A 15,160-nucleotide genomic window follows, 5' to 3' on the forward strand; every position below is an offset into this window, starting at 1 on the left:
TAAGTACTAAACTAATGCACAGGTAAAACTCAAATAAGAGATCTAACCAGAAGGTTCAACTTAAGAACTCCGGTTGGCAAAAAGAATCAAATAGAACGAAGCAACGAAAGTCAAACGGTGAAAGAAAACAACTTCGTTCTACTAATATGGATTTAGGGCAAATTTTAGAGTAGAAAAATCTGGTTTAAGTTGGTTAAATGGATAGAGGGTTTCGAGACGAAACTCCAGGCGCTTGAATCGCCTGATTCCGATAAACGAGCGAAAAGTTATACTAAAACGAAAATCGGATCAGGAATCGCGATCAGAAAAATCGCGGATTTAATCCGAGAAAAAAAAAACGACGAACGTTCGCTATTTAAATAAACCGGAAAAACAGATCTATTTAAGTAAAACCGAATAAAAAACCGAACGGTTTTTCGAAAAAAACCCGGCGCGGATTTCGAGGCGGCGGCGAACCTCGGGCGGCGTGCGGCGAGGTGGCGCGGCGGCGGCGGCTTGGGGCTGGGGAGGCTAGGGTTTGCCCGGGTGGGCTGCCCCGGCTTATAAAGCCTGCCCGGGCCGGTGTCCAGGTCGGACACGGCCCGTAGGTCGGTGCGCGTTTTTTTTAATTACGCGCAGAAGAAAAATAAAAAGAAATACTAAACAGACTCCAAAAATTCCGAAATAAATTTTCACGAGCTTCTAAAATCAAGCCACACAAGGTGAACATTTATTTGGGACCTAAATGCAATTTTGAAAAACGCACATTTTTCCTAAATTCAAATAAAACACCGAAAAACTCCGAAATAAAATCTTATTTGATTTCATTATTAAATCCTCAATATTTCTTTATTTTGGGAAAGTCATTTTATTCCCTCTCTCATATTTTTGTAATAGAAATAATTGATGATAAAATAAATAAAATCAAATGATCCTATTCTCAAAATTTAAGAAAACTCAAATATGAAAATAACCAAATCTCCAACTCTCTCCGTGGGTCATTGAGTTGCGTAGGATTTCTAGGATCAACCAAAATGCAAAATAAAATATGGTATGCAATGATGATCTAATGTATAACATTCCAAATTGAAAATTTGGGATGTTACAAACCTACCCCCCTTAAGATGAATCTCGCCCTCGAGATTCGGGTTGGCTAGAAAATAGCTGAGGGTGGTCCTTGAGCAAATCTTCCTCTCGTTCCCAGGTGGCTTCATCCTCCGTGTGGTGGCTCCACTGAACCTTGCAAAACTTGATAACCTTGCTGCGACTAACTCGGCTGGCAAACTCGAGAATCTTAACTGGTTTCTCCTCGTACGTCAAATCGTTATCCAACTGAATTGTTTCCAATGGCACTGTGTCTCTCAACGGTATGTCAGCCATCTCCGCGTGACACTTCTTCAACTGGGAAACGTGGAACACATCATGAACTCCTGACAATCCTTCAGGAAATTCCAACTTGTAGGCCACTTCTCCCATACGCTCAAAAACTCAATATGGTCCTACAAATCGTGGCGCTAACTTCCCTTTAACTCCAAAACGCTTTGTTCCCCGAAGTGGAGATACTCGTAGATAAGCTCTATCTCCGACTTCGTAAACTGTCTCCTTGCGTTTAGAATCTGCATAACTTTTCTGTCTGGATTGAGCTACCTTGAGCCTATCGCGAATCAATTTCACCTTCTGTTCAGACTCTTTAATCAAGTCAGGTCAAAACAACTGGCGGTCTCCAACTTCATCCCACGACAACGGTGTCCTACACGTCCTTCCGTACAATGCTTCGAAAGGGGCCATATTTAAACTGGTTTGGTAACTGTTGTTATAAGAGAACTCTGCATATGGCAAATTGTCGTCCCAACTTGATCCATAATCTAGCGCACAAGCTCTCAGCATATCCTCCAAAATCTGATTGAATCTCTCGGTCTGTCCATCTGTCTGTGGATGAAAAGCTGTACTGAATTCTAGCCTGGTTCCCAAGGTTTCGTGCAACTGCTTCCAGAACTTTGAGGTAAACTGGGTTCCTCTATCTGATACGATACTCCTTGGAACTCCATGCAAACATACGATCCTGGTCATGTATATCTTTGCCAACTTAACACTGTTGTAAGTGGTCTTTACTGGAATGAAATGAGCTACTTTCGTCAATCGATCGACTACAACCCAAATCGAGTCATAGCCTGAACGAGTCCTGGGTAATCCCATGATAAAATCCATGCCTAGCTTATCCCACTTCCATTCGGGTATCGGCAATGGTTGTAACAATCCTGCTAGCTTCTGATGCTCTGCCTTTACTCTCTGACATACATCACAAACTGCTACATACTCCGCAATATCCTTCTTCATTCCGTTCCACCAGAAAATATCTTTCAAATCCAAATACATCTTGGTATTTCCTGGGTGAATCGAATACGGTGAGTCGTGTGCCTCTTGCAGTATCAACTTCCTGATCTCCGGGTCATTGGGCACGTAAATGCGGTCTTCAAAACCATAGGGTATCGTGCTCATCCTCACAAAATCCCTTAGCTTTTCCTTTGCTAAGTTTCTCCTTAATAGCGGCAATTTCTTTGTCAGTCTTCTGAGCTTCTCTGATTCTATCCATCAAAGTTGACTGAATCTCCAATGCTGCTACATAGCCTCTCGGAACTATTTCCAAACATAGTTCACGAAGATTTTCTGCTAACTCCCTTGGTATTTCTCCCATCATTAATGTATTGACGTGGCTCTTACGGCTTAATGCGTCAGCTACTACATTAGCCTTTCCGGGATGGTAATGCAATCTCATATCATAATCCTTGATGAGCTCCAACCATCTACTTTGTCTGAGGTTTAACTCCTTCTGTGTGAAGATGTATTTCAAACTCTTATGATCCGTGTACACCTCACAATGATTTCCAATGCGGAAATGTCTCCATGTTTTCAATGCATGCACTACGGCTGCTAACTCCAAATCATGCGTAGCATAATTCAACTCATGAGGTTTCAGTTGTCTTGAGGCATATGAAACAACTCTCCCTTCTGCATAAGCACTGCTCCAAGTCCTCGACGTGAAGCGTCGCAATACACCTCATAATCTTTGGTCTAGTCTAGCAAAATCAACACTGGTGAGGTAACCAAGCGTTTCTTCAACTCCTGGAAACTAGCCTCACATTCCTCCGTCCATATGAACTTGGTATCTTTCTTCAACAACTCAGTCATAGGCTTCACAATCTTTGAGAAATTCTCAATAAATCTCCGGTAGTATCCTGCGAGTCCAAGAAAACTCCGGATCTCTCCAACTGTTGTTGGGGCTTCCCACTTGGTCACGGTATCAACTTTAGTGGGATCAACTGCTATACCTTCGCCAGATATAACGTGTCCGAGGAATCCTACTTCCTTCAACCAAAACTCACATTTGCTGAACTTGGCATATAATTGATGTTCTCTGAGCTTTCCAAGTAGTAGTCGCAAATGTTCCTTATGCTCCTCTTCATTCTTCGAGTAAACCAGGATACCATCAATGAACACCACGACGAACTTATCCAAAAACTCCATGAATACTTTGTTCATCATGTTCATAAAATAGGCAGGTGCGTTAGTCAGACCAAATGACATAACGGTATACTCGTACAGCCCATACCTGGTGGTAAAAGTTGTCTTCAGAATATCCTATTCTTGAATCTTCAACTGGTGGTATCCTGATCGTAAATCGATCTAGGAAAATACCTTAGCTCCTTGCAATCGATCAAACAGATCATTGATCATTGGTAGTGGGTACTTGTTCTTGATCGTTACTTCATTCAATCCTCGATAATCAACAACCATCCTTAACGATCCATCCTTCTTCTCCACTAGAAGTACTGGCGATCCCCAAGGCAAAGAACTTGGGCGGATATATCCCTTATCCAGTAACTCCTTAATCTGCTTCTTAATTTCCACCAAATCTTTTGCTAGCATCCTATATGGTATCTTTGATATTGGCCTTGCATTGTGCCTGGCAATAGCTCAATCAAAAACTCAATATCTCTCCGGTGGCATGCCTGGCAACTCCTCTGGAAATACTTCAGGGAAATCCTTTACCACTGGTACTTCCTCCTGCACAACTCCTGTTAGGCAATTTACTTGAGTCCTCTTTGGCACATGCCGGGTTACATACTTGATCCTTCTCCCTTCTGGGGTGGTAAGCAAAATTGTCTTACTAGCACATTCAATATTCCCTTCATACTTTGATAACCAATCCATGCCTAATATCACATCCAATCCTTGGGATTCCAATACTATTAGGTCTGAGGGAAAATCATAGTTACCAATCCTTAATGGTAACCGATCACACCATAGACTAGCCACATACTCTGCTCCAGGCGAGGTTACTAACATGGGTGACCTAAGGGCTTGGCACTACAAGGATACCCTATATAAAGCAACACATATTCTCCAATGTTTTAACTGTATGTTGCAAAATTCATCATAGATACGCATATAAGCATTACACAGTATGCGTTGTACAGTTGCACCTCGTGACCCTATTGTAGTACAAGTAAAGCCTAGCACACTACCCAAGCCCAGCCTCGTTCTTGTAATAGCCCGGCCCAAATTGGCTTTCATGAATAACCTAGGTCGTTTTGTCCCCAGCCTCCCCTATGCCTTAGGCTCCCATGCCAGCCGCCGGCCCTCGCGGCTGTGACCAACCCGCATCCCGGCGCGCCACCCCCTCTTCACTCCCCTGCGGTCCTCCATCCCGGCGGCCGCTAGCACCACTTCCCTGCAACCCCGCATCCCGGTGCGCCGCCCCTCGTCACCACTCCCCTGTGGTCCTTTCCTCTATCTCGGCGTGCCGCCAGCACCACTCCCCTGTGACTCTGCATCCCGGCGCGCCACCCCTCATCACCCTTCCCCTGCGACCATTGGTGAATCCAAGGTATGGCCATGAATATGCTCAAGCCTGCCCACCAAGTTTGAGAAAATATTTTTTAATCACAAGCCCATGAACGGCAGGAACAAATGTTTGAGCCCTAGGTACGCAGAGAAGGTGGCGGCCAAAGAGTTTGATTTGTTTATCCGGTGTTCCTGCATGATGGTCTTGACTATTGAGAGCTGCAAAGACCGTCTGGGCTTAAGAAAATTCTGCGGTTGTTTCTACACCTGTGTTCATGGTCACGGTCTCATGGAGGTAAGCTTCTGTATGTTTGTTTGGCAGGCGAGCCAAGAAGTTACTTAAGCTTATGATTTGTGCCTTTTGTTCTTCATCCATTAGGTATATGACTTAAAACCAGAGACTCATACATGATTGTCATGGTATTCAATGTCCACATATTGCTTAGTTGTAGCATCCTGGATAAAGTGGACATGTTATGTTAGAGATTAAGGTTGTCATTGTTAGAAAATATGTCACGGCACTGAAATTTCAAATAGATAATGCACCAATACAACAGATAAGTTGTCAGGACCCCGATTCCAAGTCACAACGATCTAGCCGGTAACACCTCATATCACTTTGCGGCCTCACGCACGGTATCCCACGGGTGTCGCCTTACCATGGCCCGGGACCGTTTGCGCCTTTTGGCTCACGTATATGATAGTGTCGCTAGCATCCATATGACAGAGAACCCGGGCCGACATGGCTAGTCGTGAACCCAAAGCGGCACAGACCTATGGAGACAGGCATACATGAATCACATCGAACATGTCGGTCATCACCGAGTGATTCCGGGCTGTAGCACTGGGCTAACAGGACTCCGGGGAACCCCGGGCTGTAGCAGGCTAGGCATGACTCCGGAAGTCACCACGTGACATTTCCCCGAAGGGACAGACATAGGGACGAAGTGAAACACATGCCAGCGAGTCAAGTGTCCTGAACAGTAGTGCTGGGCTAGCAGGACTCCGGTGAACCGGGCTGTAGCGGACTACTATGGCTCATGGAAGCACTAGACTACATTTCCCCATAAGAGAGACTGCCAAGGATAAACAACTAGATTGTCGGATCCCACACATACCAAGCATTTCAATCATACACACAATATGCTCGATATGTGTAGATACAACATGGCATCACAACATAACTCTACAACTCAAGTATTTATTCATTAGGCTCCGAGGAGCGAGATATTACAAACATGGGTCTCATGACCCAGCAATCATAGCATACAATGCAAAGCACATGCCGAAGCTTAACATGTCTGAGTACAGACATCTACAAATGAAGAAGGCTAAGAAGCCTGACTATCTACCAGATCCTGCCAAGTGCACAAGATCGTAGCTGAGGTATCAAGCTAAACGTCGAAGTCCACGCGGAACTACTAGCGAGACTGAAATCTCTCTGCAAAACATAAATTAAGCAAACGTGAGTACAAGAGTACTCAGCAAGACTTACATCAGAACTAGCTACATATGCATCGGTATCAACAAGGGGGTGGTGGTGGAGTTTAACTGTAGCAAGCCAGCTTTGACTCAGTGGCTAACCTGAACTACGACTGCAAGCATCTCTTTTGAGGTGGCGCACACGAGTCCACATATTCACCATTCAATACACCACTATGGATCCGCTCCCGTCTCCCTACGAGAAGGCCATCCATAGCACTCACACTTATCTTGCGAGTTTTAGAGTATCCACTTTCACTTGTCTATGAACTGTTATAGGCAACCTAGAAGTCCATTACCGCGGACACGGCTATTCGAATAGATCATTTATAACCCTGCAGGGGTGTACTTCGTCACACATGTTTCCACCACTTAGCGTCTCCACACGACATGTGCTCGGCAGACTTCAAGCGAAAACCGACGTGGGTGTAGACCACGACCTGACTAACCACACAAGTCTCTAGTCCAGGTTTATCTCCTATTTAGGTTCCATCCGCAAGGAAATCCGGCCGGGGTGTCCTCAACGGCCCCGAACGATGTGAACAGGGTTCCCGAGACACCAAACGGGTGACTCGGTACACCGTGCCACGGTGTATCTACCGCAACATAGCCCACCTCTAGGGTTAGCACTACGCACGGCCGCCAACACATGTCCTACAAACACCAGAAACTAGTTGCAACTCCTGGACAGAGGCGAGAGGGGTCAGTAAGTCGAGCGGGGTCATATTTCAGGGCCCAATGTGTGGTAGTAGCTGTTTCATGGATCACAAACACAGAGCTCGGTTCCTGAGGACGATTTCAATGAGACAACCCACCATGTACTCCTACATGGCCTCTCACCACTACCTTTATCAAAACGTGTTCACACACTTAGCTCACACACAGTAGGACATGTTTACACACCTCCGATCCATCCCCGATGAATCAGACCTGACTCAACTCTAAGCAGTAGCAGGAATGACAAACAAGCATGAATGAGTAGGCACATCAGGGCTCAAACAACTCCTACTCATGCTAGTGGGTTTCATCTATTTACTGTGGCAATGACAGGTCATGCAGAGGATAAGGGGTTCAACTACCGCAACAAGTAACAGATGAATCGTTGTTGTCCTAATGCAGTAAAAGAGAGTAGGAGCGAGAGAGTGGGCTTGTATCGGAATGAACAAGGGGGTTTTGCTTGCCTGGCACTTCTGAAGATAACATTGAGTCTTCATCAGTGTCAACGATCACAGCGTTGGAGCAGCGTCTACCGAGAGGGGACAATTACCGGCAAACAATGAAGAACACAATCAATGCGATGCAACAATATGATGCATGATCATGACATGGGAATATGTTGTTGGTTGAGCTAATGCAACTAACAACAGGTTAAATGGAGTTGGTTTGAACACTAGGTTCAAATTCAAATTCAAACTATGAATTCAAATAATGCATTATCATGTTTTGGACTAAACAGTGAGGTTAAGTTGTTTGAACATGCATGAAAATGGTAGAGATGGATTCCTTGAATTTTTCTGATAATTTTTCATATATAATTTATCTTATTTGGAGTTACGGTTGAATTTCTATGATTTTTAGAAGTTTTGGGCATATTCTGAAAATAAATAAATCATTTCTGACTTATTTAAAATCCCAGAAGCATATACTACGTCAGCATGACGTCGGGCTGACGTCAGCAGGTCAAAGGCGTCGACCAGGTCAAACCTGACCAGTGGGACCCACTGGTCAGTGACCCAGTCAACTAACCAAGTTAGTTAGCCCTAACTAACTGGATTGGGCCCACTGGTTAGCGACTAACCTAAATATGATTAGCCCTAACTAACTTAGTTAGCCGGGAGGGGCCCGCATGTCAGTGGCTCATCTAATTAGCTAAGTTAATTAACACTAACTAACCTAACACTAATTAAGCAGGCGCCTGGGCCCACACGTCAGGGGAGGTCAAACCTCGGGCCGATCAGGTCAAACCTGCCAGCGACTTGTCGCCGGCGACGACAGAAATGGCAGGGCGGCTCTGGAATGCAATACAGGGGACCATTCGAGGCGCCGTTGGGCTCTACGGAAAGCTGGCGATCCCGCGCATCCAACGGTGCAAACGGGGCGATCTGGGGTGGCCGTAATCCTCGCCGGCGTCGAGCTCAGCGGCTGCCGGACCTCGGGCGTTGGCGGAAACGGCGCTATGGTGCACAACAGGGCGAACCCGTGGGTGCTGCAGGTTCACGGGAGCGCGGCGAGCACGCTGGTGATGCTCGGGCGAGCGGACGAGCTCAGGAGCATGGAGCTCGTCGGCCGTGGCGGCGGCGAGCTTCGGCGGAGGTGGGGAACGGAGCTAGAGCAAGAACGCGAGCAGGGGAGGACGGGGAGTCGGTCCATGAGCTCACTATGGTTACAGAACGTGTCTCAGTGGGCTCTGGGCGACCTGGAGATGGAGAATCGGGCCGGCGATCTTCGGTGCCCGTCGGTGAAGACGGCGGCGATGGCGTCACTGCAGGGCTCCCAGCGTCGCTTGGAGCGGTGAGGAGGAAGAGTAGGTCGAGGCGGAGCTTTGGGAGGCGTCGGGGAGGCAAGGCGGTGGCTGTGGCCGCGGCGAACGGCGTCGGTGGCGACGGGCGCGTTCGGACGGACGCGCGCGAGAGAGACAGAGGAGGGAGGGCGCTCGAGGGAGAGAGAGGGAGAGGTGCAGGGGACCGAGGAGGGTCGCGTGGCGATGCTAGAAGGGCCGTGGCGTCGCGGTGGAAGCAGGAGGTGGCCGGACGCGTGCTCGCGCGCGCCGGCCACGCGCTCGTCCTCCTGGCGAGGGGGAAGACGACAGAGTGGAGCCCCTGGTGGGATGGGCCGTCTCATGGGCCGCACAGGTAAGTGGCCAGGTTGGCTTTTCTCTCTCTGTTGTTTTCTGTTTTCTATTTTCAGACATTTGTTTTGATTTAATAAAAATTCTAAATCATTTTATAAAATCCTGAAAATAAATATGTGACTAGAACTAAAATATCCCAAACCACATAAAATGTTCCAGAATTATTGGACATATATTAATTATATAAAGAATATATATCCAATGCAAATAGTTATTGAATTAATTCAATGGCCCAAAATAAATATCTCTGAGATTCCAAAAATATTGTTTTAAGTTTTACCTCTTGCCAATATTTTCAGAGACTAAGAGGAACATTTTCTTGGACTTCTTTGAAAAGATTTTAATGTTGATTATTTTTGAAGTGATTTATGATGGTTTCAACTAACCTCAATTCAACTTTCAGAATTTAGACATGATGCATGATGCTCACTCAGGTAAATAGCTACAAGCAAATTCTAGGGCTGTGACAACTCACCCCCACTAAACAAGAATCTCGGCCCGAGATTCAAGACGTGAGGTAAGATGAAGGGGAAAACACAAGCTAACATAATCTTGACGATCCAGGTTGCATCTCATAGGGTTGTTGATTCGATCACCATCATTGTCTCGATGTCTTGCTCTGAGAACTCCAACCAACATGACAACGAGAGGGAAGGGAAAACTCTAGAAGGATCGATCTTCTCAGAGATCGAACAACTCAGGATCAACTCATGGAGTGAGACATAGGAACATCTCTGGAGCTGAGAGGCAAAACTTGCATCAGGAGTGATAGAAGAAACAATTTGACGAGGGTTTCAAAGTAGCGAGGGAAATTGCCATGATTCCAGAACAGGGCACCTCGGGAAGGGTGACTCAAAGAACTATTCCCTTAAGTGGCAAAAAGAATTACTTTTGACCCATAGATCATTGAAACTCTTCTCACCAGCCTGAGGCAATCACAAATGATCGCGTGAAGGATTTTGAAGAAATGGCATACTCATACCAGAATGGATGTTGTGGACTACCTTGTTGAAGACAACGCAATGGATGATTTTTGCTTATCATCGGAAATGGATGGGACCTATGGTAAGTCCACTTTTGAAGATGATCATGAACAACAACTACTGAGGTGCAAGCTGGGAGCAAAATGCAAATGTTGGGAATGATTCTAGTAACTGGGGAGAAGGTTCACCGTCAAAGGTGATTCCACCAATTGGATGGCTATCGAACAGCTGAGAGAATGGGGGCACATTCCAGTTAACGACAACATCAGAACCTAGTGCCTGAGCGTGCTCTCAAGAACTTGAGCATTTTTGTATTCATCAAGGTTTTACCAATATCCGTGTCAAGGATCCTGGCAACACAACATACCACCATGATGGATGGTGATGGATGATGCAGATGCAAAGAAGGATAACACTTTCTCAGATTTCACCTTAGCGAGGCCAAGGAAACAAAATCTGGATGATCGACCGAGAGACATTTAGCACTCCGCTTCTAATGTTCTCCTTGATGTGCTAGGATAACCCATTTATTGATATGGTTTGGTATCTAGGACATCAAGTAAGAGGTCGGACTTCGGAAGCACCAGAATCCGTAAGGATTAACTGCGGAGGTAAATCCTACGAAATCCTCATGGAGAGGTGGCCAACTTTCTTCAATCGAGATACTACAATAATAGGCCTTCCGTCCAGGTGTGTTGGCCACGACATCCACTTTACCGGTTATCGAGAGACCGATATTATAGTTCTTGGAAAATGCTCCAAACATCATATCTGCCTGAGATTCAGATCTGGTTGGTGTCAGGATATTCCAGACTCATCGAGTCTAGAAAGGAAAAGGAAGGTTTGCAACACAAATCGATGAGACAACGTTGCGAGATTCTCGGGGAATGAACTACGATAGTAAGCTCCAAAACATGAGCTGGTTCTGCTACAAACCTGTGAACCCGTTGTCCAAGACAAACATGACCACGTAGTAGTCTTGTAGCGACCTGACCCGAATGGATCAAGTCTCCGTGCTTAAGTGTCATCCCTCGATCGGTATGCTGACACACACAGTACTCGAAGGATTTATAACAGAGGTAAATCACATGTATAAAGTAACGTAAATACTATTACCTCAATCCATATAGCGGAAGCAACAAGGTTGTGGATTCCCATCAACACCAACGGCAAAGTTGAGTGTAGAAATCGTAACCCTAACGTATCACTTACTCGTCGTAAGATAATCCTGCAACATGAGACGTTGCAGCCCGAAACGGGTCAGTACATTGAATGTACTGGCAAATTCACACCATAGTATGATGAATAAAGACTATCACTACATGCATATTTGGCTGGTGGAAAAGCTCTATGATTATAAGGTTTTTGCGTAAAGCCAATTTTTCCCTACTACAAAGGAATACATTTTAATTAACTATCATCGTGGTTGTTGTACATTGAGAATGGTTGACAGCATTCTCAATCCCAATTAAGCATCATCATTAAAACCCAACAATATTCATTTAAAGTAACGTGATGAGATCAACAGGATAATCCAAGAACTAGATACTCAAGATGTCCATAACCGGGGACACGGCTAATCATGATTAGTTTATACACTCTGCAGAGGTTTGCGCACTTTTCCCACAAGACTCGATCACCTCCGTTTGGTTTCTCGCACTACAGGGTGTTTGAGAAGACGGATGACCGAGACATAGTCTTTCAGAAGCGCTAGCACCTTACGATCGGGTAGACCGTACCACCTACATCCCCTACATCTGCTAGTCTACCACTGTAAGAGTTCGCACAACTTAATCAACTATGCCAGAGCCCATAATGGCTTGTGGCTGCACACGGAAGTTTCTAGTATGAATAATCTCATGATCCCTTTGGGCCTGGGTGGCGGTCCAATAAAAAAACAGGCAAGTCCCGATAGACATCAGGTGCCTCAATCCACCCAGATGTGTATTTAAGTTGCCACCTTAAGTAAACCATTAAAATTAACAAACTCACATCTGTCATGGATATCACTCACCCAATCCACGTCTACTAGCATAGCATGGCATAGTAAGCAAACGTAGAAGTAACTCCCAAAGGTTTCATAATAATACAGGTAATAGGTACTACCTCATCTACTTCCCATCCTACAATTTAATTAGATCCTAATCATGCAATGTGAGAGGATTGATCTAATGCAATAAAACATGGGATGCAGAAAAGGTATGATCAAAGTGTTACTTGCCTGCAATGTTGATGAAGATGATTTGCACTCATAACTCTTGATAGTTCTACTCGTCACACTCCGGTCAATCTATCGTAAGCAAACAATAGTAACCACACATAAGCAATCACTCAAAAGATCATCACTCAAAAGATCAGAAAAGAAAAAAAAATTCGGAAAACATCGAAACCAAGCAAATAACTCTTGCAACATAAAACAATTTCTAACAGTACCAAAATTATGTGAATTTGGCCTTATTAGAATGTTTAGGTCAAGAGCTTCGATTTGCAAAAAGAATCAACTCAAATCGGAGCTACGAAACTCAAGTTATGATCAAACGAAGTTTGAATTCAAATCTGATCTAATCAAATTTTAAACTTTTCAAAAACATGTTTAAGTTGTTTATCGGATAGAGGGGATCATAACGAAGACGTGGGCGTTGGTTTCGTTGGATTTGGATAAACAGGTAAAAAGTTGTGATAGATTGAAGATCAGGGACTAAACTATGAAGAAACTAATTTACATATGGGTCCCTGGCTAGTTTTAACAGAAAAAGAAAAAACTAAATAATGAACGTTCGCTAACTAGTCCTAAGCAGAGAACGTTCTTAGAATAGATCTAACTAAAAAAACTAAACCAGGGTTTTTAAAATAAAACCGAGAAAAACTAAACCCTAAAAGAAATAACCAGGACCGGGCGGTTTACCGGTTCGGTCGAAATAAACGCGGCGGCAGTTGACGGCAGCAGCAGCTCCGGCGACGGCGGCTCTCCGGCGAGGCAGGGCGAGGCGCAGGGAGCGGCGAGGGAAGGCGGCGAGCGGCTGATGCGGCGGAGGGCGGCGCGGGCAGCGGCGAGCGGCGGCGCGGAACGGCGCAGGCGAGGCAGCAGCAGCGGCGAGCTCCGGCGGCGCGGGCGGCGTGATGCGGTGGCGGCGGCGCGAGATGCGGCGCGAGGCGGCGTGGAGAGAGAGGCGGGCGGCGGCCTATTTATTGAGGCGGGGCGGAGCGCCTTGGGCGAGGGGGCAGCGGTGCCCGACCTTGGCACGGACGCCGAGGTCGGTGGCGGCAGTCGTGGCGGCGGCGGTCTCCCGCTTGGGTGGAGGGAGGCGGTGCGGCTGGGCTGGGCCGGCTGGGCGTGGCCCAGTTCGGTCGGCACGTTTTTTTTATATAAAAGATTTTCTTTTTTTTCCAGACAAATAAAATAATAAAAGAAAAGTAATTAAAAATATTATATAGGCATATAATATATCAAAATTTTCAGAAAAATATTCTATGACATGAACATTTTTCTAGCATTAAATAAAATACACACAAATTCAATAATTCAAAGAGTGCTACTGGTCTATTAAAATCCAACAAAATCATTTTAAAAATACCAAAATGATTTCAAATTAATTTTTCTCCAATTTTCTAATGTAGGGAATCATGTTACCCTAATTTCCATATATTTTATTTTTGGAGAAAAATAATTTGAATAAAACTCAAATAAATCCAAATTGAAAATAAATTCAAAAGAACTTTGAATTTAATTCTTTGAAACTCCCAACTCATATTTCATATGATTTGAAGAAGTCATTTTATCTCTCTCGTGAAAATCATTGAGTTGCTTAAAGTTTCTAAATTGAAATATTTCCAAATGAAATTCAAATTTTTCAAATACCCTTTCATTTACCCTTTCATTTAATTAAATGGAAGAAGTCATGTCATCTTCTCTCCGGGGTTTTGTGTTTGAAAAGAATTTGAATTCATGGAGATCAGAAAGCAAATATGAAAGTTTGGGAAAGTCCTTTTATTCCCTCTCATTTAACTTTCAAAGAGTTTCGAATTCACTCACTTTCATTCAATCAATCAAATCTATCTATTTATTATAACATTCCAAAATTTAGAATTTTGGGATGTTACAAACCTACCACCCTTAAAAGGAATCTCGTCCTCGAGATTCGGAGAGGCTAGAAAGAAAAGGTTAGGGTTTGGGGTCTCTTCAAAATTTCATCAATCGTCTCCAGGGTCTAGGGTGCTACCACCCTTAGAAGCATGGTTACGGTTCTATCAAAACTCATATACTCCATCCTTATTCTTGACAATGTCGGTCTTCTCAGATCCTCGGAAAATTCCTTCTCTGGCTCTTCCGGTAGTGGCATAACCTTTTCCTCAATTCTTCTGTCCTTTCCTCTTGGTAAGGTTATTCCGAAACTGGGTCTTCTTAGCTGACGGGTCGGGCGCCAAAACTAAACAACTATCGATATCTCATGGTGGTCAACAATTTATGGTTTCTCCTGCAGGAAATGGGTCTGGGTGATCCTCACCGTATAACCTACGGTTTGCAAAGCTGCCGTGTACAAGGGGGAAAAATACCTATGCCATTCTAAGGCTTAAACAAGGTTTTGATCGTCGTCTCTCCACTATAGGTAAGTCACTCAGATTTACCATCCTGTATAGCAAGGCGAATAATAAGAGTAAGTCGGTATGGTGATCAATCCATCCCGCACCCAAATCATTACCTTGTATACGGTTTAGCGAATCTCGCATTGCAACACTCGGTCATCCTCACAAGCATTGCAGAATTTCTCTCGTCGACGAACCAAGTTCGGAATAATCCATTGATTCTGCAAGCCAAACAAACATCTATCATTCCTTCATAACTCTCAGGTTTTGCGTTACTCCTATAAAATTGTCTACCGATAAAACGTCGTATCTTCCTCCAGGGTTTTTTTCCTTCAGCAAGAATGTGCTTCCTTCTTGGCAGGTCCTGGGGCCTGTGGGTTATGGCCCATCTCATCACTTGTAGTCCTTGAACTTATCATTGGGCAACTTATCATTA

Source organism: Triticum urartu, chromosome 1, assembly GCF_003073215.2.
Source record: "Triticum urartu cultivar G1812 chromosome 1, Tu2.1, whole genome shotgun sequence".
Classification (NCBI taxonomy): Eukaryota; Viridiplantae; Streptophyta; class Magnoliopsida; order Poales; family Poaceae; genus Triticum; species Triticum urartu.